This window comes from Dromiciops gliroides, chromosome 3, assembly GCF_019393635.1.
Source record: "Dromiciops gliroides isolate mDroGli1 chromosome 3, mDroGli1.pri, whole genome shotgun sequence".
NCBI lineage: Eukaryota > Metazoa > Chordata > Mammalia > Microbiotheria > Microbiotheriidae > Dromiciops > Dromiciops gliroides.
The window spans coordinates 295,575,104-295,601,910 of NC_057863.1; positions in this window are offsets into that span (position 1 = coordinate 295,575,104).

The window sequence follows — 26,807 nt, forward strand, 5'->3', positions numbered from 1 at the left end:
GTCTATGTCTAGTCTAACAGGGAAGGGCAGAAAGTGAAAAGAGCAGATTATAACCAATTAAAATGACTGGCCACTGGCAACAGGTGTAACTCTAGGGGATGCAGACATATCTTAAACATGAGCCATTGTCCAAGATTTATTTCAGTTTGATCAATATTAAAGATTTAATTATTCAGCTACTTTTAGTTATAACTTTTACAATGTAAGAAAGCTACATGCTTCAATTTCAAAGGCCAAAGACAAGTTCAATATATATGCACAAATCATTGTCTGACAAACTCTAAATTATAGTTCTTCGTACAGTACTCTTAATAAGAGTACTGATCACAGAGAGACAGGAGAGGGAAATGATAAACCATCATATCTTGGCAAGAAAACCCCATGAACAGCATTGTCCTGTTATGACCCACAGGGTCACAAAGAGTTGGACATGACTGAACAACACCATCACCCAGAGATGTCAATACCTTTATAAATTTTAACTGATGATCTTACGTTTCACAGGCAGCAGCTTTGCTAGTTTAGCACATCTGCCAAGATGGTTTTACCAGGGTATGACAATATTGTAGAAGCAATTTTTGTTATGAAATGAAATGCCTGATTGAAACATTTAGAGGTTTTGGATAAGAGGAAGGACAGGCTATTATATACATCACTCTATCTATCCCCAGTATCTGTCAGGCACGCAAAAAGTAGTAAACACTGAGGGGGAAAAAAGAATAATGTCAGCATTCTTGACTAGTAACCCCAAGTATAAAGTCCCAAAGTTACCTCTGCAAGGTCCATTATACAACCTTAGCAATGAAATCATACAGCTGCATTAAAAGTATCCCCTTCACCACCAATTAGATCCTATATTTGAGCATCAGAACATTTTGCACAATGTACTCTACATATAAGTTAAATAAATAATATACGACCTTGTTGCACTCCTTTTCCAATCTTAAATCAATTAGTTGTTCCATATTTTCTTCTAATTGGTGCTTCTTGGACCTCATACAGGTTTGTCAGGAGACAAGTAGGAGGATCTAGTACTCCCATCGCTTTAAGGACTAGCCACATTTTATTGTGATCTACACAGTCAAAGGCTTTAGTGAAATCAATGAAGCAGAAATAAATGTTTTGCTTTGTTTTTTTTCTGGAACACCCTTGCTTTCTCCACAATCTCCATAAAACAAATGTATACAAATTGGTCTCCAGTTCCTCTGCCTCTTCAAAAACCGGCCTGCTATTCTGATAACTCTAGGTTTACTCATTGTTGGAGCCTAACTTGCAGAATCTTAAGCATAAAGATGTAAAATCAGTGCAATTGTTTGATAATTTGACCATTCTTTGGTATTGCCCTTCTTTAAGATTGGTATGAAAACTGATCTTTTCCAATCCAATGGCCACTGTTGAGTTTTCCAAATTTGCTGGCATATTGAGTGCAGAAATTTAGCAGCATCATGTTTACGATTTTAAATAACTTTTAAATAGGAATTCCATCATTTCAACTAGTCTTATCATTAGCAATGCTTCCTGAGGCCTACTTGACTTCTCTCTCTAGGATGTCTGGATCTAGCTCAATAATCACACCATTGTGGTTATTGATGATGTTAAAATCTTTATTTTATAGTCTTCTGTATATTCTTGCCACCATTTCTTGATCTCTTCTACTTCTATTAAGTCCCTACCAATTTTTTCTTTTATTGTGCCTATTTTTGCATGAAACATTCTCTTGATATCTCTAATTTTCTTGACGGGATCTCATGTGTTTCCCATTCATTGTTTTTCTTCTATTTCTTTGCATCACTCATTTAAGAAAACCTTTTTATCTCTCCTTATTTCTGGAATTCTGAATTCAGTAGAATCACTTTCCTTATTTTCTTAGCTATTTGTAAAGCCTCATTAAAAAGTCATTTTTCTTTCTTGCTTTTCTTCTTCTTTGGTATGTTTTGTTGTTGTTGTTGTTGTTGTTGCTACCTTCTGCAAAATATTATGAACCTCTGTCCATAGCTCTTCAAACATGCTATCTATCTGATCTAATCCCCTAGATCTGTTCATCACTTCCACTTCATATTCATATTTAGATCAAACCTATTTGGTCAGATGGAATTCCCTACTTTCTTTGATTTACAGATGAATTTTGCAACAATAAGTACATAATCTGAGCCACAGTCAGCTCCAGGTCTTGTTTTACATGACTATGGAGCTCCTCTAGCTTTGGTTCCAAAATATATAATCAATCTAATTTCAATATTGACCATCTGGTAATATCCCTATGTAAAACTGCCTTTTGGGTTATTGAAAAAGAGTGTTTGTTATGACCAGTAAGCTATGTTGACAAAATTCTATTAGTCTCTGTCCTGCTTCATTTTGCATTCCTTAAATCCTGGTCCATGATTCTATCCTCTAGGTCACATGGAAAATATAAAGAAATTAAAGTGGAGGGAAAAGCTGTAGAAGGCCTACAGCTTCTGCCTTGCTTGCTTCTAAAGTGAAGTATCCATAAACTGAGTCCCCTAAGGGCCACATATATCACCAGGTTAAAACTCATTCACACCCATAGAATCCTATCTGAAGAGGAATCTCATTGTCACTCAGTGGTTTAGTATCTAAACAGTTCATAAAAAAACGCTATGTATCATATTTTTCTTGCCATTTTATAGGTCCCAATAAATAGAAAGGACCACCACAGAGAGTTGCAGGTAGTCTTGATTGAACCCATGCACAGCCAAACATTTTGCTTTCAATGTCTACTCTCATTACGGTCATTTGTAATAACAAGACCATCAATCTTTTCTGCTTCCACTGTTTAAGAACCCTCTGTTATAAAAAGAAAAAAAACAGAGGGTTATAAGATATGCCAGTACAAATTCAAACAGAAATCAAGTGGAAGGTAATTTTCTCAAACTGACACTTACATCACCGTTACAGCCAAATTAACACCACGCACAGATAAGTTTATAATTGCACCCACCTTTGTGATATCAACAATGTAATACCAAAGCACTTGGAAGTTCATAATAACAATAGCTGGCAATTATATGGTGTTTTCTGGCAAAGCACTCCATCTACATTGATTACATTAGTCATCAATTGAAATATTAAAAAAACAATATTTCAGTCTGCATTATTATTTGTAGACTGTCAAATTGAACTGAAGATCTTTTGCTTTATTTTAGGCAAACAAAATTAGGGATTCGTAGGCTATTTGCACTAGCTGATTCAGTGAGACCCTCTCTGAACTCATGTTAAAATGAGAATTTCCGAAAAGAGATCACTTGGGTTCAGTCCATAGTGCAGTTAATAATCTCTTTTTTTTTTCCAGAGACAGGTCTTAACCATAATAAATATGAAGACATGGAAGTAGAACTATAAAACCTGTCAAATAAATGCAAAGAGGACATAGCCCACCCCTGCCTTACACCCCCACCAAAAAAATCGCTTTCACATAAAATCACACTGCAAGATAAAATACAGCTTTTGGGTTTTAAAAAAAGCCATATCTCCTGCAACTTCCATAAATAATTTAGTGCTAGCTTGTAAACAATAGAGCCACACAGTATGAATGCCAAAGAGGGTCTTTATATGTCATAAAGCCACTCAAAAGTGCACTTGCTGCAGCAAGTCTGACTGTGAGCTTTGATGTGCTGGAAAAGAAACTGCTAAGCTGAGGTCATCAGTTAGTGGAAAACAATTTCCCTCATACAGAGAAGCAGACTTACTGCTGTGTATCTGACACAGACAGATTGGATTTAAAAAACAGGACTGCATAATGTGTTTGTGGGGGAAAAGAAATCTGAGCTGCTCCTTATGAATGACCACAGCCAAAGGAAAATAAAATCTGTTTCTTCTTTATGTATGGTAAAGCTGACATGATAGTGTGGCAGGAAAGGCATAGTGATATATTTCATATGTCATTGGCAGGGGTTCCTTATCAAATGTTAGGTTCATACCAATTTTCAATGGTTGCATTGGTTAGCTAAAAAAGGTAACTGAAATAGGCCTAGATTTTATTTCAAATTGGGGAACATTTCAAAGAAAAGATTAAGAATTGTAATTTGAGAAATTAATTGTATGAGAAGAATCTAAATTGAGAAGTAAACTAAAGTAAAACCCTCTCAGCTGAGGACCTCATTTCATACTTCACTGAAAAAAGTTTTGGCCATTCACTGAAATCTCCCTTTTCTCCCTACCTTCTCATCCCACATCACTTAGCTATCTCCTCCATCTCCTCCTCCACAACTACCTCTCGTGAAGAAGTGGCCCTTCCCCTGGGCAATTAAACCTCTCTACATGAACTTGATCCCACTTCCAGCCCATTAATCCCATTCTTTCTCTAATCTTCTGTCTCTTCCTGTGTACTGGTTCCTTCCTTGCTGCTTACAAACATATTCATATCTCCCTCTTCATTAAAAACAAAATAAAACAAAAAAACCCTCAATAACCTTGGGCTAAACTTCTTTTTTTTCCTCTTTTTTCCATAAGAGTATTTTATTATTTTCCAGTTACATGTAGAGATAGTTTGCAACATTTGTTTTTATAAGATTTCTAGTTTCAATTTTTTCTCCCTCCATCCCCCTCCCAAAGACAGCAAGAAATCTGATATAGGTTGTATATGTACAATCACATTAAACATATTTCTGCATTGGTCATGCTGTGCAAGAAGAATCAGAGCGAAAAGGGAAAACTTCAGAAAAGAAAAACAACAACAAAAAAAGAGATAGTATGATTCAATCTGCATCTAGATTCCATAGATCTTTTTTTTTTTCTGGATTTGGAGAGCATTTTCCATCATGAGTCCTTTAGAAGTATCTTGGACCATTCTATTGCTGAGAAGAGTCAAGTCTATCACAGTTGATCAACACATAATGTTGTTGATACTGTGTACAATGTTCTCCTGGTTCTGCTTATCTCACTCAGCATCAGTTCATGCAAGTCCTTCCAGGTTTTTCTGAAATCTGTCTGCTCATCATTTCTTACAACACAATAGTATTCCATTACATTCATATACCACAACTTGTTCAGCCATTCCCCAATTGATGGGCATCCCCTCAATTTCCAATTCCTTGTTGGGATAAACTTGTAAAGAAATCTGTCCACACTATGTTCCTCCACTTCCTCTCCTCTCACCTGCTTCTAAATCCCCTCTACAATCTGGTTTATGACCTCATCATTCTCATGAAATTGCTTTCTCCAAAGTTACCATTGATTTCTTTATTGACTAATGGCCTTGTTTCAATCCTTGTCCTTCTTGGCTTCTCAATTCCTTTACATATTCCAAATTTTGTCAAATCTTATTGTTTCTACCTTCATGATATCTGTCAGATGATAGAGATGCAGGTATAGATACCACTCTCCATTTAACAACTTACAATCCTGGGCAGCCCCTTATCACCTCTCACCCACAATATTGCAACAGCCTTCTGGTTGATTTCTCTATAGTCTCTCCACCACTCCAGTCTACTGTCCATTCAACTGCCAAAATAATTTTATTAAAATGAAGTTTTGACCATGTCACTCCTCTACTCCCTATTACCTTGAGGATCAAATCTAAAACAAACCCTCTGTTTAGCATTTAAAGACCTTCTTAACCTAGTCCCATCCTACCTTTGCAGGATTCTTATAATTCATGCCTTTATATGCATGCTACAATACAGCTATACTGGGTCCACTTACTGTTCCTTACACATGATAGCATGGTCTGATTCAAAGGTCTTTTAACTGGCTGTCTCCCAGTCCTTGAATGTTCTTTCCTCACCACTAACTCCTAGCTTCCCTGTTTTCAAGATTCAATCAGTTCAAATCCCACCTCCTGCAAGAAAGCTTTGCTGTTCCTCCCTATCTAACGGTGCCTCCTGTCTGAAATTACTTTCTGTTTACAACATTTATATCTAATGTGCCTACTATTAGCATGTTGTTTCCCTCATTAGAATGTGAGTTCTTGATGATAGGCACCACGACTGTCTTTATTTTACTTTTCTTTTTATCTCTAGTGTTTAATACAGTAACTGGTACATGGTAAGTATTTAAGAAATGTTTATCCAGGGGCAGCTAGGTGGCACAGTGGATAAAGCACCAGCCTTGGAATCAAGAGGACCTGAGTTCAAATCCAGGCTCAAACACTTGGCATTTACTAGCTGTGTGACTCTGGGCAAGTCACTTAACCCTCATTGCCCCACCAAAAAAAAAAAGTTTATCCACTAACTAAACCGATTGCCTGTGCTAGCATCCTTTTAGTCATCTCATGGGAATTATAAGCATAGTGAGGTTATAGGAGACAGAGGGTGAGCTGAAATTTCAAAAAGTGTATCTACATAAATATTGAATGTACAATATCAAAATAAATCAGATCACTTTTTCCTGCTGATAAATCTACAGAATTACAAGTAATACACAAAGGTGGGAAAGGTTTGATAAAAGAAATGTATGTAAATATTTCTCTAAAGAAGCTTTATGAGGAAAAAAAGACAAGGTATTGTTGGTGACAAATGACTTTGTGTTTTTGTCCATTACATCCACCAAAAATATGACTTATAAAAAAAGAAGTAAACCAGTAAGAAGCTTCAAAGTTACATATCTCTCCTGAGTCAAATGCTTATTGAGGACAAGGTTATTTAATTCATTTATTTATTTTTGTGAGGTAATGAGGGTTAAGTGACTTGTCCAGGGTCCCAAAGGTAATAAGTGTCAAGTGTCTGAAGTCAAATTTGAACTCAGGTCCTCCTGAATCCAGGGCAGGTGCTTTATTCACTGTGCCACCTAGCTGCCCAAGGGTTAGTTACATTTTAATAATTTTGTCACTGTTTATCACAGTTCACAATAAAAATAAATATTTAAATGCTTGAATTTTTAATTGTTTTAAATTCAGAATACTCTATTCAAGAAGACTGTTAGAAGAAAATATACATAAAAATACTAAAGATACAATATCAATATTAAATACATGTACCAAATGAAATACCATATTAGGATTTAATCAGGGAGAAGTGGAAGGGGAAGGCAATAAGCACTTACACAGCATCTACTATATATTCCAGGTACTATGCTCAGCTCTATACAGATATAATCTCATTTTATCCTCAAAACCCTGGGAGATAAACTAATTAAATTACAATAAGAAGTGAATTTTGAAACAATAATTTTTGGTGACTTAATTGTGCCTCTTTGATATGATATTTGAGCAATTGTAACAGAAAGATGCTTTAATGATCTAAATGTAATATACAAAAAAATAGATATGAGAAAGCTTTGGGAATTACTGAATTAGGATACTAAGGAGCATGCCTATTTTTAAACATAAGATAACACGTTTAAGAATAGTGAAAAAACAAGACTGAGAAAGAAAACTATACAATAGTCTAGGGTTCAATAAATTCAAAAGTACAAACTATTAAGGAAGGAATTCAATCTGACAAGAACTCCTGGAGAAAATGGGGAAGCAGTTTGGTGAAAAACAAATTTAGATTGGCATTTCATGGCTTTTATCACAATAAATTTCAAGGGGAAAATGAGCTAAATATAAAAAGTCATACCAGTAAAAAGGTAGAGAAGAAAGGAACATTATTTTTTTCATTGTTATGATGGGGGGGACCATATGACAAGGCATAAGAGAGAAGATATTGATGACAAAATAAATAAAATTAACTCTAAAATTAAAGGTATTTGCACAACTGAAACCAATGTACTTGGAATCAGAAGAAAGACAAAGTGGGAAAATATTTGCATGAACTATCTGATCCTTTCTAGAATCCAAAATCTATAGTTAATATTATAATATGTGCACATAGATGAGTAAAATGTGGTTAAGTTTTATTTCTGAAAAGACAAATGGTTAAAATTAAAAAGATTTTTTAAAAGAGAAAATATCATCACTAACTATATGATAAATTCAATCACAATATTAAGGCATCATCTCATAACCATTAAGTTAGTAATGATATGAAAAAAAAATCAAAGAACTTATTATTGACAGAGCCATGGGAAGAAAAACACACCAATTCAAGGATAATGGAGTTACAAATTTGTTTATTCTGGAAAAGTATTTGAAATTATATAAGAATATTTGCTAATTTTTTCTGACTTAGAGATTCTAGTAATAGAGCTATATCTTCAGAAAATTATTGATAGGTTGTTGTTTTTTTTTAATTTTTGAGAAACGGTTTAATATGACAAAAAAAGAAAGTGATAAATTTTGGAGATGTGGGAAAATTGGAACACTAATACAGTATTGGTGAAGTTGTGTACTGATCCAATCATTCTAAAGAACAATTTGTAACTATACCCAAAGGGCTATGAAACTCTGTCTACCCTTTGACCCAGAAATATGATATGCCAAAGATATCATAAAAGGGGGGAAAGACACACATGTACAAAAATATTTATAACAGCTCTTTTTGTGGTGGCAAAGAATTAGAAATTGAGGGGATGCCCATCAATTAGGAATGGCTGAACAAATTGTGGTATATAAATGAAATAGAATACTATATTGCCAAACGAAATTATGAGCAAGCAGATTTCAGAAAAAACCTGGAAAGACATGAACTGATATTGAGTGAAGTGAGCAGTCATAAAAACATTATACACATTAACAGCAACATTGTGTGATGATCAACTATGATAGATAACTCTTCTCAGAAATACAATGATCCAAGAAAATTCCAAAAGATTCATGATGCAAAATGCTATCCAAATCCAGAGACAGAATTATGGAGTCTAAATGCAGATTGAAGCATACTAGTTTCACTTTGTTTTTGTTTTTTATTTTCTTTCTAGTGGTTTTTCTCTTTTATTCTGACTCTTCTTTCTCTACATGACTAATGTGGAAATATGTTTATCATGATTGTACTGTATAAACCTATAGCAGATTGCTTGCTGTCTTAGGGAAGGAAGGGAGAGAAGGAGGAAAATTTGGAACTCAAAATCTTACAAAAATGAATGGTGAAAACTATCTTTACATGTAATTTGGAGAAATTAAAATACTATTAAGTGAAAAAATATGAAAAAATGTTCATAACAGGCTTATTCAAGATCTAGAAATAAAAATGTGCTCAACAATTTAAGAATAGCAAACACATCATGGTATATTAATATAATCATATATTATTTTGTTGTAAGGAATTATAAGTATGAAGAATTCTGGGAATGTGGGAACATTTGTACGAAGCAATTAAGCTGAATTTATCAAGCAGAGCAGGTAAAACAATGTATACAATGACTACAACAATGTGAACAAAGTCAACAAAAAGAAGCAACAAAGCTCTGGTTGAATCCAGTGTCATACTGCCAAAGTCAATGGACAAATTATTTCTGTTAATAGTAAAGTAACTGTTTATACATATTTTATAAGAGAGTTTGTTGGGAAGGGTGCATTCTGTCAAAACTAGATTATTAATGTTTTTAACACAAAGCAAGACATCAGAAGACCATGCATATTACTGCTTTGTAAAATACTGAAAAGGATTTAAAAAGAGAGTGTACAGAAAGTTTCGTCTAATATATAGCTTAATTAGATTAAACTAAGGGTAACTATAATGAAAATACCATATTTAGACTACCACATCATTACTCAACTGGCTATGTAAAGAAGTGGTAATGACATTTAGGAATATAAAGTTTGGAAATATAAGGAATCTGACCAAATACATACAAATAAAATTTAAATATTGGCAGCAAAGATTCATAACCATTTGTTAATTACTTTTTGAGATGTTTGAAAAAATCTAATTTTCCAAAAGGTAATAAAGGAAGGAAATAAAAAAGTATATAGTGCCTAGTATGTGCCAGGAACTTCAAAAAAGAACACAAATAACAGTACATTGTATCAATAAAAATACCTGAAAAGAAAATTACTGATTCATTTGCATCTTTTTCGATCTCTGTAATATTTTTAAAAGAATAGGTATTGCATAAATCAAAGCTATCACTTACAACATGGGAAGGGAATGGGTAGAACTTTTGTAGATGATTTTCTATGATAGACCACATCTTTATGATGATGATGTAAAATAAAGGAGAAGAAAACACATGATCCTATTTCATCTGTTGTTTGCTAATTGAAACACACACAAACTTTATTCAGTAGAAGAGAATAATAGAATGGAACCATAGAGATTCTCTTCAAAGTGTTTTCACTGAATACATTATAACTATGCAAGATCCTATGACAGATTTTATTATCCAGTTACCTTTTGTTTGACAATCCACTGAGCATTAGTATAACCAAAAGTGTAAAAAAGGAAGACATGCTCACCTAAGGAGCACATCACTGTCATGGAATATGTCCTATATAGAACCCCCCCCCCCCAAAGAAAGATTCCTATTGATGATGAGGTTGTCCATAAGCTTCTATTCATAGATGACATGGGGCTAATTGCTATTGATCCTGAGACTCTAAAAATCTTTCTCAGTTAAAACCATAGTAATGCAAAGGTTATATTCTTATCATCCCTGGAAAGACAAATTAGATGAAGTTGATCAATAAAAGATTCTGTAGATAAGACATAGAAACACACAAATATATGAGCATAGTATTCCATAATCCCAAAGATGCTAATTAATAAGGTAAAAATTTGCTATTTGGGGGGATTCCACAGAAAAACTGGAAAGGAGTTTCGTGAAATTTTGATCTCAAACAATTTACTGAGTGTTTTTGTTATTGATGATGATGATGCCTCATTTTTGAAGAGGGTCAATGACATCATAGAGTGATGTCTTAACTATCTATAAAGTGAGGCAGAGCTGCATAATGTCATCAGCCTTACTCTCTCTTCCAGAGTCAAAGAAGTCTAGTGTCAAGACAAAAGTCAGGACAACTGGCTATGGGCCAGGATTAAGTGAATGAGTTTGGCATTTTCAATTTTAGTCTGACCACACTATATGTACTCCACAGGGCTTGCTTTAGTCACCTTCATGGCCACTGGAACAAATTGTTTTCATCTGTCCTTTCTGCAGAGGGATGTTTTGGGGTAGACATCCCTCTAGATCAAAGATGGTTTTGATGCCTGTCAGTTCCCTTCAACCTGGTTTAGCCCATTTACTGAAATGGTTTTAGCAGGAAGTAGCTGCTGCACATGCTATGGTTTCTTGGCATCACAGGTGAGAATTGGGTAAGAGATGGATACCAAAGGTGGATAAGCAACTCTTAAAAGGGCCTAAAAAAGCCTCACATCAAAAATACTAGTCTTCCCTGAGCACTCCCTTATATGTTGAACTTGCCTTCAAAGAGCATCTATAAAAAAATAACTGGAGTCAGGACTCTTGTTCTCTAGTGGTTGAAACTTGAAGGGAAGGTATAAATATTCCATACCTTAATGTTCCTCCATTACTTCCCACCATTTGGATCTGATCTTTTGATTCTTCAAGAAAGATGGCTGCCAACCCACCACCTGAGGAAAGAAAACTGAATAAACTTCAAATGCATAAATGACCTGGATCTAAACAGTCATATTATAATGATATTAGAGGGGGGTAACTAGGTGGTACAGTGGATAAATCACCTGCCCTGGATTCAGGAGGACTTGAGTTCAAATCTGGCCTCAGACACTTGATACCTACTAGCTGTGTGACCCTGGGCAAGTCTCTCTCTCTTTTTTTTTTTAGTGAGGCAATTGAGGTTAAGTGACTTGCCCAGGGTCACACAGCTAGTAAGTGTTAAGTGTCTGAGGCCGGATTTGAACTCAGGTACTCCTGACTCCAGGGCCAGTGCTCTATCCACTGCGTCACCTAGCTGCCCCCGCTGGGCAAGTCTCTTAACCCTCTTTGCCCACAAAGAGAGAGAGAGAGGTGGGGGGGGGGAAAGGGAGGAAACAGAGAGAGAGAGAGAGAGAGAGAGAGAGAGAGAGAGAGAGAGAGAGAGAGAGAAGAGAAGAGAAGAGAAGAGAAGAGAAGAGAAGAGAAGAGAAGAGAAGAGAAGAGAAGAGAAGAGAAGAGAAGAGAAGAGAAGAGATAATGATTTTAGAGATATACTAGGGAAAGAGATAGCCTTCACAATAATGACAAGGAAAGAGTTTGTGACCAAACAAGGAATAGAGAGTAACTCAGAAGATAAAACTGGACAATTTTGATTTGTTGTGGTTATTCAGTTGTTTGAGTCATGTCCAACTCTTTGTGATGCCATTTTTGGTTTTCCTGGCAAAGATACTGGAATGATCTGCCATTTCCTCCTCCAGATCATTTTACAAATGAAGAGCTGAGGCAAAAGATTAAAGAACTTGCCTGCAGTCACATGGCTTATAAGTGTCTTAGGCCAAATTTGAACTCAGTTTTTCCTGACTCCAGGCCTGGCACTCTATTCACTGTACCACCTAGCTGTCCCAGATGCCCAATTTTGATCACATAAAATTAAAATGCTTTTGCCAAAACAAAATAAATGCAGTAAAAATTAGAAGGGAGTAGTTAGCTAGGGAAAGTTTCTACAGGAAAGTCCTCTGATAAAGGCCTGATATGGAAGATACAGAGGGAACTGATTCAAATATTCAAGAACAAGAACCATTATCTCATGGATATATTTTGTATACAATAGATATGAAAAACAGTCATCTAAAGAAAAACAATTTATAAATAGTCATATGCAAAAAATGTTTTCAATAATAAGAGTTTTGAGTTGAATAACTCTGAGGTTTCACTTTGAAAACACCATACTGACAAATATGACTCCCTCCCCCAAAGAAAAGGAGCTAATAACAAATGGTGAAAGAAATATTAGAGGATTGGCACACTAATACATTATTGTAGAGCTTTGAATTTCTCCAGATATTCTGGAAAGTGATTTGGAACTGTCTCCAAAAAGGCACTAAACTGTGCGTATCCTATGACCCAGGAGAAACTAATGTAAAAATATACTTTTTTTTTATGGTGAGGCAATTGGGTTTAAGTGACTTGCCCAGGGTCACACAGCTAGCATCTGTCAAGTGTCTGAGGCCAGATTTGAACTCAGGTGCTCCTGACTCCAGGGCTGGTGCTCTATCCACTGTGCCACCTAGCTGCCCCTATAATGTACAAATATAAAGAATTGCAAACAGGTACAGCGCCCATATACACAAAAATATTAATAGCAGTCCTTTTTGTTGTAGCAAGGATCTAGAAATTAAGATACCCTGCAATTAGACCCTGGCTGAATAAATAATAGCATATTAATATAATGAAATGTTGTACCATAAGTAATCATAAAAGGACAGATTTTTGAGAAACCTGGAAATATCTCTACAAACTGATACAGTATGAAGTGAGCAGAATGAGGAGAATAATTTATATTATTACTACAATATTGCAAAGAAAAGTCACTTTGAAAAACATATACTCCTGATCAATACAATGAATAATTACCACTCCAGAAGACCAGTAACATGTCCAAGTATATGTCTCACTTTTTGACAAAGAGATATTGGACTAGACAACATAAATTTTCACGCATGGCCAGTAAGTGGATTTTTTTTTTTTTTTGCTTGACTGTGGCTTTTTGTTTTAAGGAAGGGCCAGAGATAGAAAAGTCAAAAAACAAAAGGAAGAAAAGAACATAAATGAAAGTTGTAATTGTATAGAAGAGAACAAAAGGGAGCTAGCATGTACTGACTTATTTAAAAAAAACAAGCTATGTGTAATAGAAGTTTGTAGTTTCATATACAAGGTATTTTTTCGTTCTTTGAATATTTAAATGTTCATGTTTATTGATGTGTGTCGAGTTAAGAATACCAAAAAGTTAAAATTGAAATCTTGAAATAGAAATAAAATGAAAGTTTTTAAAAGCTCATAAACTGTTGCATGCAGCTCAAATTTTAACAGATACTCACTGAGTCAATCCGCATTTGGCAATGTAGCAGGTGGATTACATTCATGTTGGTTTTCATTCTCACCTTCCATCTCACTGTATGCCCAGGCATTTTCTTCACTAGTTCTCCTTATTTTTGTGTTTTCTATGCCAATTCTCTAATACATCATTGTTAATATGCTGAATCCAATTTATATTTAAAATTATTTCCCCATTGTTCTTTGTTAGATCATAATTTTGATTCTTCTGAAATTAAATACTTCCATGACACACACATATAGTATTACTGTGTCAGGAGAAAATTGGAGTTGAATAATTGAATTTCTGAAGTAGTGAACATCCTTGAAAGCACAGATCAATCTCCCACATGTAATCCAACCTAATATTCTCCTTCTACACAACTGTGGTTTCGTCTATAGAATCTGAGATATTTCTTATATGTGTATGCATACATGAATAAATGTGTGTGTATATATATATATATATATATATATATATATATATATATAAAAATGTATTTCTGTGTGTATACCTTCCAGGATATTAAAACAGTTGTAGGAAAGTCTCCAGCACATTAGGTGTATCCTTTATAGAGGACCTATGGTGGGTGGGGTGTTGTATTACAAGCAAGAATTCTATAGGTTGAGGAAACATGAAGAAGTTATGATCTACATTGGTTTAAGAAATTACTGTATTGATGAAATCAGCCTAAGTGTCTGAATAGGTGCCTTTTACTCCTGAGGTTTCTTTTAGCACCTTTGAGTTTTTCTCTATTAACATTCTTTCTTCTTCTAGGAATCCTCACTCAAGTTTATAACATATGGTCCTTGATGTCAAAAGCACTCCTAAGGGGGCAGCTAGGTGGCACAGTGGATAAAGCACCGGGCCCTGGATTCCGGAGTACCTGAGTTCAATTCCAGCCTCAGACACTTGACACTTACTAGCTGTGTGACCCTGGGCAAGTCATTTAACCCCCATTGCCCCGAAAAAAAAAAAAAGCACTCCTAAAATGTCTTCGGATCCTATTCTATTCTACAGAGAGCTGACCAAAGTTTCACTTACCCAAAGCCACTTAAACCAGGTCATCTGAATGACAGTAGTAAAATAGCTAATAAGGTATTGCTTGGAATTGCTTCATAAAGCTTTCAAAGTAATGTCATTAATGTCTGAATAAAAATTTATTGACTTCCATTGAGATTAATATCAGGTCGATCAGATTGACTGAATCAGGATGAGTGAATATTAGATCATGTTGGTCAATAAATGTTGATTCAAATTATAAAGAGCAACCAGTGTCAAGGGTAATGAGCCTTAGAATAACCCATACAATATGTCTTCTGTTCAGGAACATTGACTCTGAGAAATAGAAAAAAGGTTAATGCTATACAAAATTAACATTGACATATAACCCCAAAGAAAACATCTGGCCACTTGCTCATGTTCAACCAAGAGTATGCTGATATGACATTTAGTGCTAATAACAGTAATTCATTCAATAATACCCTTCTTTCTCAACAATATAGAACTAATGCATTTGACTACAAAGACTAATGGCCAGTGAATTTATTGGGTTTTACAATAGCACAATTAGTTAGTGTCTAAGTAGAGAAAGTAATCAAGATAACAATAAATGTAGACCTTTTTTTTAGAAATGAGTAAAAGAAAGAGAAAATAAATTGGACATTAAAAGCAACTGGTATAGGGGGCAGCTAGGTGATGCCGTAGATAAAGCCCTGGATTCAGGAGGACCTGAGTTCAGATCCAGCCTCAGACATTTGACACTTACTAGCTTTGTGACCCTGGGCAAGTCACTTAACCCTCATTACCCTGAAAAAAAAAAAGCAACTGGTGTTCCAAAGAGAAACTATGACCTAAATCTAAACAATAGAGAAGTTTTTTCAAAATATATGCATTACAGGTAGAACAGTAAGTGTTCATCATGAAGTAGATGCTCAATGAATATTCAGAACTATTCAGTATTTCCTTTCAAAACATAAAAGCCATGTATAAAGAGAATCCAGAACCTATATAATAGGATACACAATTTTAGTGACCTGCCATAAAACATGTTCTGTTTTATCCCTTAACTTTTCATCTAGTTTTTACTCTTCTAGGGGAATGCTAACTGGATATCATTTGTAACCACCAGTGTATTCCTATCCAATGAAGGTCAAGGCTAGATACCATTGCCATTCCCTTTTCCAAATATTTGTCCAAATAATGCATTTCAGTTTCTTCTTCAGAAATGTAAATTAGAGAGCAAATAGAACCAGTGCAGAAATTATAAAGGCAATTGTAATTCACCACTAGAAATGCACAGATGGTTTCTTTTGTTAACATCCTAGCCCTGGAAAACTTGAAGCAAAGCTCTGTGTTTCAACTTCTATATACTTTTGTTGATATTTGAGATAGCAAGTATATGGTAGATAGTGTGTGGGGTTTGACTCCAGGAAGATCCAGGTTCTAAGGCTGACTGTATGACTGAGCAAATAAGTTGTTTAAACTCTCTAACTTCAGGAAGCAAATTAACAACAAATCATAGATTCTTGATGTATTGAAGTGTCAATATGTGTAGAACACCTACAGGTTGTATGTCAATTGAGCATTCCAAAACTCTCTGGATTTTTTTTTGGTGGGGCAATGAGGTTTAAGTGACTTGTCCAGGGTCACACAGCTAGTAAGTCTCAAATTTCTGAGGCCTGATATGAACTCAGGTCATCCTGAATTCAGGGCAGGTGCTTTATCCATTGCACCACCTAGCTGCTCTAGATTTTTTTAATTAAAAAATCATTTGGAAATTTCATGGAGTAAAATTGAGTCAAAGAGCCCAGAGATGAAATGAGATCTTGAAGGTCACTAAGTCTGTACTTCACAGTAGAGAGGTAAAACACTTAAAGGATAAATATTGCCTGTATCAGGTATGAGAGCCTCTGGGTCTCCAGTAGTGACATTTTTAAGAATTTTCAGTATATCCTGGGAAACCGCTGGAAAGATATTCTAAAGAGAATATTTTTGTCTTTCATTTCAATACTTTTTAGATACAGGCAAACAAAATCTATCCCTTTCATCTGCTGTTTATGTTCTATTTGAAATCAGTCCCATTTACAAACAAGTTTATACTTTTTTTACCTTAATTGTGACCTATTTGCATTCATTTATTCATTTATTTAATCTCTATACTATGTTTAGATAACTTTATATAGTATATATTTCAAACTTTAAAGGGTTATATAAATGGTATTAATTATAACAAAATAGCATAATAATAATACTTATATAGCACTTCACATACATCTCATTTAATCCTCACTATAATGCTGAGTAGTAGATGCTATTATTATCCTCATTTTACAGATATAGACAAAAATTAAATGATCATGGTCACACAGCAAGCAAGTGTCTGAGACTCGTTTTGAACTCAGGTCTCCCTGAAGTCTAGTTTCGGCAATCTATGCTTCATTTGTCAACATACCTCCCAGGGCAATTTTAATTATTAGATTCCTGATATACACTAATGGCTTGAGAAATTTTGATCTGGAAAACAGATTTTGTTGCTTCTTTTTAAAAATATTTTTCATAGATTATATATATGTATATATGCATGTGTATGTATATGTAGGTATATATGTGTATATATATATATATATATGCGTGTGTGTGTGTATGTGTGTATGTATGTATGTATGTATTTCTCCACCCTCTACATTAGTAAAATGTAAGTTCCTCTAGGACAGGGACTGTTTCAACTTTGAATCTCTATTCCCAGATCCTAACTTTTTGCCTGATGCATAGCAGTCAATTAATAAATGTTTGAATAATAGATCTATTCCAACCACTTCATCTTACAGATGAGGAAACTGAGGCCCAGAGATTAAGTGACTTGCCCAAGTTCAAAGAGGTTGTCAGTGTTAGAGCTTTTAATTGAACTCAGTTGCTTTGACTCAACATTCAACACTTTTTCCATGGGAAGGCAACAAGCATATTAATTGCTTACTATGTATTAGGCAAGCGGTGGGGATGAGGGAAAAAAAAGTCTCTACCCTCAGGTTGCTTACATTCTAATAGGGAAAGATGATACAAAAAAAAGGAGCTGAAGAGTGTTTGGAGGGGAAAGTAGTGTAAAGAACCAGACCAGTAAGAGGAGGAAGCCAGCTTTTCAGAGGAATGTCCCTGGCTGGGTAAGAAGGCCACAGGGAAGGACAGATGTTCCAGAATTAAGAGGTCCCAGTCACTAAGGGATGTTTGAAGCTGATAAAGCAGTTGAGTCATGGTGCTGAAATCCAGAAAACCAGAAGAAGAGCCAGGAAAAGAATGTACCACAAAAACAGACAGTTTCAAAACATGAGAAAATCACCCTTATGTTTTGACTGCCCACTTGTGCAGATCACTAAATTGTTTCTCTAGTTTTATATTAATTCTGCCCAATAAGATCTGTGCCTAACACCCAAATAACCGCTAAGCATTCCTAACTAGACTCCCTATGATTGGCATAGTTTTTATGTTACGCACTCCTGTGGCATTCTGATAAAGCCTGTGGATTCCTCAGAATGTCTTTAAAAGCATGAAATAGAATGCATTGGATTAGAAAGGAAAACAATTAAATTGAAATAGTTTCTATATGTGTGTATATATATATATATATACATACACACACACACACACACACATATATATATATATATATATATATATACACACACAAACACACACCATCCAGTTTGTGATTTCTTACAGAACAATAATATTCCATCACAATCATATTTTTGACTGTTTATTGGAGAATGGCTCTTATTTTTATCATTTTGACTCAGGTCGCTATATGGCTGAGAAATGAGGCTTTTTCCAAAGAACCTTGCTAAATTTTTCCCACAATTTCCTATTTTCATTCTAATTCTGGCTACATTAATTTCGTTCAGGCAAATACTTTTTTTAAATTTCATGTAATCAAAATTATCCATTTTCTTTCCCATGATGATTTCTATCTCTTGTTTGTTAATAAACTCTTTCCTTTTTCATAGATCTGACAGGTACATTTTTCCATTCTTCCTAATTTGCTTATAATATCACCCTTTATGTCTAAATCATTTATCCATTTTGACCTTATCTTGCTATACACTGTATTTGGAGTGTTCAGGGAGAAATAGAACTTCCAGTGTGAGGGCTTACTGAGCCCATTGCAGGGTTGTTCATCTTACCTTTCGCATTCAATTTCAGCCAGTTCTCACATGAGGCTCCAAGAAAAGCTTCAAACCCATTAGTGAGGTACGGCAGTATCTACCCCAAGTATGTGAAGACATCCCCAGCAGAATAGGTGGATGAAAACAATTTGATCCAATAGCCATGAAGGCAACTGGAATACAGAGCTTGGTGAGACAAAAATTGAAGATGCCAAGGTTATTCACTGATCCTGAGCAATTGTCAGTAATCCTGACTTTTGTCTTGCCACTGGATTTCAGTGACCCTGGAAGAGACTTTGTGTAACTCTGCCTCACTTAAATGTAATGCATGGTGAGTAAGGATATCTCCTCTGGCAGTGATACTCTTCTTCTTCCTTCTTCCTTCTTCTTCCTTCTTCCTCTTCTTCCTCTTCTTCTCCTTCTCCGTCTCCTTCTCCTTCTCCTCCTTCTTCTCCTTCTTCTTCTTCTCCTTCTCCTTCTCCTTCTCCTTCTCCTTCTCCTTCTCCTTCTCCTTCTCCTTCTTCTCCTTCTCCTTCTTCTCCTTCTCCTTCTCCTTCTCCTTCTCCTTCTCCTTCTCCTTCTCCTTCTCCTTCTCCTTCTCCTTCTCCTTCTCCTTCTTCTTCTTCTTCTTCTTCTTCTTCTTCTTCTTCTTCTTCTTCTTCTTCTTCTTCTTCTTCTTCTTCTTCTTCCAGGTCAATGAAGGTTAAGTGACTTGCCCAGGGTCACACAGCTAGTAAGTATCAAGTGTCTGAGGCTGGATCTGATCTCAGGTCCTCCTGAATCCAGGGCCAGTGCTTTATCCACTGTGCCACCTAGCTGCCCCAGTGATACTCTTCTAAACAAAGGACAAAGAACAAATGTGCAATGTGAGATGTTGGCCTGTGCCTAGCTTCTGCCAAACTGATTTCCAGGTTTCCCAACAATTTTTGTCAAATGGTGAGTTCTTACCCCCCAAAACTTGTTTGTTTGGGTTTATCAAACACTAAATTATTATGGTCATTTGCTACTGTGTGTTGTTTACCTAATCTATTCCATTGCTCTACCACTGTTTCTTAGCCAGCACTAAATTGTTTCCATTGTTTGTCACTTTGCTACATTGTTTGAAATCTAGTACTGTTTAGGCCTCCTTCATTATTTTTTTTGATTACCTTGATATTCTTGAACTTTTGTTCTTACAAATGAATTGTGTTATTATTTTTTCTAGCTTTACAAAACAATTCTTCAGAAGTTTGATTGGCATGACACTACTAAGTAAATTAATGGGTACAACTGTCATTTTGATTAAATTGACTCAGCCTACCCATGAGATGTTAATATTTCTTCAATTGTTTGCATCTGTCTCTGTGTGAAAAGAGTTTTGGAATTGTGTTCATATATTCCCTGGGTTTGCCTTGGCAAGTTGACTCCAAGAATTTTATGTTGTTTGCAGTTCTTTTAAATGGAATTTCTCTTTTTATCTCTTCCTGTTGTGTTTTATTGGTAGTATGCAGAAATACTGATGATTAATGTTGGTTTATTTTATAACCTACAATTTTGATGAAGTCATTGATTGTTTTGACTAGTTTTTTTTTAGTTGATTCTCTAGGGTTGTCTAACCATCATATCATCTGCAAAGAGTGATAGTTTTGTTCCCTCATCATTTATTTTTAATTCCCCAATTTCTTTTTCTTGTCTATTATTATATCTAGCATTTCTAATACAATGTTAAATAATAGTAATACTAATGGAAATCCTTGCTTCTCCACTTATCTCTTGGGATAGCCTCTTATTTATCCCCATTACAGATACTTGATCTTGGTTTTATATAGATGATGCTTATCATTTTAAGAAAGGCTCCATTTATTCCTATCCTTTCTAGTATTTTTAATCAAATGGGTGTTATGTTTTATCAAAAGCCTTTTCTGCATCTATTGAGATAATCATATGATTTTTGTTATTGATATACCCAATTATGCTGATAGTTTTCCCACCTGGTCACATTATATGATCTTTGTAATATATTACTGTAATCTCTCTGCTGTATTTTATTTAAAATTTTTGCATCAATATCCATTAAGGAAATTGGCTATATCATACTGTTGACTCAGAGTTTGCACTCTACTAAAATACTTAGATTTTTTCATACATTGTAGCTACCCATTCTTTCCTCATCTAATACTTGTATAGTTAATTTTGTTGAACTTGAGTATAGGACTTTATGATTATGTCTATTAAAATTAATTTTCTTAGCTTGACCTAGAAGGTTTTGTCATATCTGAAAAGTGACTACTGGAAGACATAATATGATACAATCAACTATCACTACTAAATGCAGCTGCATCACCCAGGTGATGGAGTGGTTAGAGTGCTAGGCCTGTAGTCAAGAAGACTCATCTTCCTGAGTTTAAATTTGACCTCAGACATTTACCAGCTGTGTCATCCTGGGCACGTCATTTAACCCTATTTACCTCAGTTTCTTCTTCTGTAAAATGAGCTAGGGAAGAAAATGGAAAATTAGTATATTGGCCAAGAAAGCCCCAAACATGGGTCACAAAGAATATGACACTATTGAATATGACTGAAGAACAACTTTTGTGCCAGCCACTATGCTAAGTGCTAGAAGAGCTCTATAATGATTCAGAAGTGTTTTTTGTTTTCCTTTCCATAAGGAAAAACCATGTGGATGAAGATTACTTGCTGCCCTTAGAGAATAAATCCCTTTTTCTGAACTTTAGTGAGCTTCAACTTTTCCAGAGAAGGTGGACACCAAATGAGCAAATTTTACCTACTTTATACCTATTTAGGAAAAAAAAAAAAACAAAAAAAAACCTCTTTCTCTTGCTACAAATATACAAACTACTGCAACATGTGAATGTTCTTCAGGGCTACCCTTCTCTCTTCCTTTTGAAGGTAATAACCCTTCTTTACTGTCTGATGCCAGTCCTAAAAGGCCATTGTTTTTATTCTTTTCTTTCCTCAAGGTTCCCACTCATTGAAAAACAAAAGAAATTATCATATTTCACTATTGACCTAAGGGTTTTACAAAAATACACATCAGTCTCCATTGTATCTCTTCCTCCTCTCTCCCTATTTCACAACATTCCTCCCAAGAAAGAGATTGATTGACAAATGGGGGGGGGGTTTAAGGAATTATTCATGGAATATTGATTCTTCTTTTTCTCTTCCCTTCTGCTTTTTAAAAATTCTTTAATTTTTATTCTATTAAAGCCATTTTATACTTCATTGATTTCTTTTTTTAATCCCCCAATGCTATTTCCTATTTTTCTTTAATTATAATATATAGATATGAAAGAATTTCAATAATTCATCTATTCATTTTTTTAACTTTCTTGTGCATCTGTTCTTTAAGGTGTTCTTACATCTCACAAGTTTTCTTTTTTTCTTTTTCAAGGTTTTAATTACTTCTATTTTGTTGAGTAACCATCTTTTCATTGTTGATTAAGCTCAGCTTTGAAGGAGTTGTTATTTGAGGTTGCAGCTTGAACTCTGCTTTTTATAATATCCTTCATTCCAAACTCTAATTTCTTATGAGTGTAAAATCATTGGGTCACTGAAACTGGCATTGCTTATTTCTAATTGAAATTTAATCACTACATGAGTTGGAGATTGAAGCCTGAGGTTTTCTCTTTCTTGCATCCCCAGTCACTTTTTTCCCCTGGATTCCTTCCTGACTATTTGCAACTCCCTATCCCCTCTTTATATTGCTGCATGTCCTGATTCTAAAGATAAATGAGCATCCTCAAGCTTCACTGAATTGGAGAAGGCAAGGACCTGAACTTTTCCCTGCTTAGAGTGAATGGTTTAGGGATAATTCTGAGCCCTCTTTCTTACATCTTTTAAATGCTCATGTCTTCCACCCCATCCCTCCAATTCCTTTGTATGGCTGTGCAGACTTGATGTCTACCTCCTTCTATGTACTGAATAAAGGTTAAATAATTGTCATGGATGGTATTTGGGAAGGGATGGGGTGAGGTGGGAAAGGAAGAAGGCAGACGAGGTTAAAAAACACAGAATGCACAGCACAACACCAATCTATTTGTACGCACTGTCTTTACATAGTATGAGTTTGGATGTAGGATGGGAGTGCTTAATGTTTAAGGTCTCTAATGTTATTTCATGAAGTTTTTAATTTGTGTAGCATTTCCTTTTTATGTTATGGATTAGTTACACTTTACCTGGTGTATCATACCTGAAAACAGATCTTGTGGATTAGAATAGTTTGCAGCAACAAATTTCTCTACCATTTTGCCAGTCATTTGCTATCCATGTCTTTTCAAACACCAAGCCGATTGATGAGTTTCATGTGTATTCACATACGTCTTTGTAGACAGGTTCCTATTTTTATGGCAATTATTTTTGTTTATGTGTGAGAAAATAATTATTAATAATGGATTTCTAGGAGAAACCCAGACATTAATCTTTGCTGCTCTCTCCCCCCCCCACACCAGAAACCTGCCTGGGATGAACCAAAGGAATGCAGATTGATTCTTTTTGTTTAGCTAGGGGAAGACACAATTAGAGCAGGAACTTACCCTCTCCAAGACCGCTCCTCAATTCATATCAATCAGTGGAGCTGAGTATTGCTAACCAATTAGCTTAGATCAATGTATGGTGACACACCTCTACCAAAAAGAGGATAAAAAGATTGGACCATGAGGGGCTTGATCTCTTTTTTCCTGGACTCTCTTTTACTCTCCATGTATCCTCTCCTCACCCTCTTAACTCAATATTCAGGGTATGTAATTGTTTAGGCCTGTAAGCCTGTGATGAATGGGGAAGTCAGGGAGACACATGGTTAATACTTTAATAATGTGATATTAATATTAAATACTTACTGCCAAAACTGGTATAATAGTCATTAATATATAATTTAGTAAAATTTTAGAAAACCCATCCTAGTCCCCCAATAATTTATATAACACATTTGTCTTTGGGAGACTGACATAGAATTTTACACTCTGTGATCTTATATATTATTTCTCTGAACTCTTTAAAATCTCATCTCCCCCAATCTGAGTTGCTTGTCATATTTTGCTTGATATTTACTTTCTTATTTATCATGAACTCTAAGATGGAACGGCTACTTTCTTCTAAAACTCCTATCATTTCTCCTTTGGCAACTAGTTCTTCCTTAATGGTCACAGCCAGGTGCGGAATAGTAGTTTCCCTTGTCATTCTATCTACCCTTAAAGAATGAATTTGTCATCAAGGTATGTCAATATTTTGTTAACTACTTCACATTTAGCAAAGAGACTTTCAGCAAATAACTAGATAATTGAAGTCTTCCATCACTATTATATCTAGGTCACATATGTGATCTGTTTCCTGACCTTATCAACCATTATCTTCCTTCTGGCCAGATCTACCCTCACAATAATATTGCTTCTATTTCTCCTAACATTGTTCCTCAACCAAAAGCTTTTTACTATGAACACCACCACTCAGAGATTCCCTCAAGAACATATCCTCTTCATATATCATGTTATCCCTGCTTTATCTAATTGATTTCTTTTGAACAAAGGTATACCTTTCCTTTTCCATATCCCAATCAGTCAATTTTGCCAAATCCTAGTGATACTTTTGATGTATACTCATTATCATCATTTACAGAAACCTACTCTTATATCGCTTCACAGTGGAAAAAAGGCCCTGGATTCTCAGATCCTATACCAGTGGAATGTAAACTCTGGCAGATTTATCACTCTGGGAAGGCTTCAAGTATGACCTCAGCAAAAGACAGTCTGCTTTCCCAGGACTACCCTGATTAAATATAGAAATATTCCTTACCTGGCCACTTAATGATGAATTCTTTGAATATGCCAACCCATGAAGCATAGAAATATATAATATGATCCTTAGTCCTGTATGTCACCTTTCTGCTTCTTCAGTGAATGGAAAATGGTGCTAAGGACAATAGATTTTAGCTCACCTATAAACTTTCAATTGCCTGTTGTTCCATACATACATATATACATACACACATACATGGAAATATATGTGCATATATGTATATATACATACATAAGCACAGACACGCACACACATATATATTCCTTATCAAATGTCCAATGAGTAGATATACTTCTGGAGGAACAAAATCATATCAATCTTGGCCTTCTTGCTATAAATGCAACTAAAACAAAATTAGAATGGAAGTATTATATAACTAAATGGAAAGATGTCATACAAATCCTTTTTATTTTTAAGAATGCATCTCCCCATATCACCTAGGCCAGAAATCTAGGGGTTACCCACAATTAGTCCCACTCTGATTGGCATAGAACTTCAACTTGTTCTGTTTTCTGACCTAGAACTTTTTGTCTTTCCTTAGGCAACCTGGTGACCCCTCATATCAGTAGTGAACCTTGCACATATAAGGTTGGGCAGAGCCCAGTGCAGTTCAGAACTGCTTATCTCAAGATAAGTCACTGTCCCTCATTGCCTCAGTTGGAGTAATTATAGGCATGCAGAACACATGGCCCACAGGTGTTTTTAAAAAGCAAAGAAAGAAACCTGATGCATTGATTTTATCATATGGCTAAAGGTAAGAAAAAAAAAGTTTCATGGGGCATTGGGTCACCTTGCACTACAGCATTTATGATTATTATATGCAAATAGATCACCATGACAAAACATTACACTTTCTCTATCAACATGTTTTAAAGAAGAGATGATAAATTTTAAGAAATACATCAGACCCCTAAAAATAAATTTATACTTTTGAAGTTCTATGACTTCAATATAAAGGTGAGAATGGAGAAAATTTTATTAGAAAAGGAACCAATAAAAAAGGATTGAATGAGCCTAAAATTAGACTACAAAAATGTGTCACATTTATATCTCTCAAGTATTTTCTTTGAGAAAAGAGGGAATAGATGCTGGATGTATTGAAAACCAAGTAACATCACAAAAATGAGATTTGCATTTAACAAATTGCAATTACTGAGGTGATAGTCATTCCCAATCAGGTATCAATAGCCTATCAAATCAACCACTTGTTAGAGAAAATACTCAATTCATTACACAGCAAGAAGCTTAAAGTCAAGAACAAAATATTGCAGGAAAACTGGAAAAAAAACCTCAATATTGACATCGTTAAAACAATTAGTGTTTATGAAAATGAATAATAGACAAAAGGAAAGACACAAAGACTATAATAATTCATGCTCAGTTTTTACTGATACAGATCAGTTAACAAAACAAGGAGACCAAGAGCTTAAAAACACAACTTATTCAACAAATACTTAATGTGCATAGTAAGAGGAGAGAGAAGAGGAGCATCCAAAAGCAACACCAGTTTAGAATATAAAGACATGTTTAACATCTTACAGGGAAAGGTAATGGTACATCATGAGTAGTATTGCCTCATAAACCAGAAAACAAATAAAAGATAAAACTATCTCATTTTTAAGTTTGGCAAGAGTTTTATTAAAGCAGATTCCAAGAGCATTAAAAGATGAAAATAGAGGGCAAATAAAAAACTGACAAAAGTAGACAGGAAAAAAAATGGAAAGGATCTAAATTTTTTAACATATTTTTTACCAATGAGGATAAAGGAACCCTCTATACTCGGATTCGAGCATCACAATCCTTTTTAAGTCAAAGAATGGGCTTTAAAAGTGGGGAAAAATGACACTAACAAAGACAGGAAAGGTGATTGATATCAAACTATGTCATAAGGAAGATCTAATCTGGAGGTGATTCAGTTATGAGTTTAGGGTTGAATTCCAAAGGTATCTAAAGGAAGAAAATTGCCAAAGGCATGGGAAAAAATTATTGGACCTTCTTCACACCAAAAATGTAATAGAAAATATTAGCATATATTTATATTTTTACTTATTTTCCCTTCTTGATAAAATGAGAAACATCTATACCTAAAC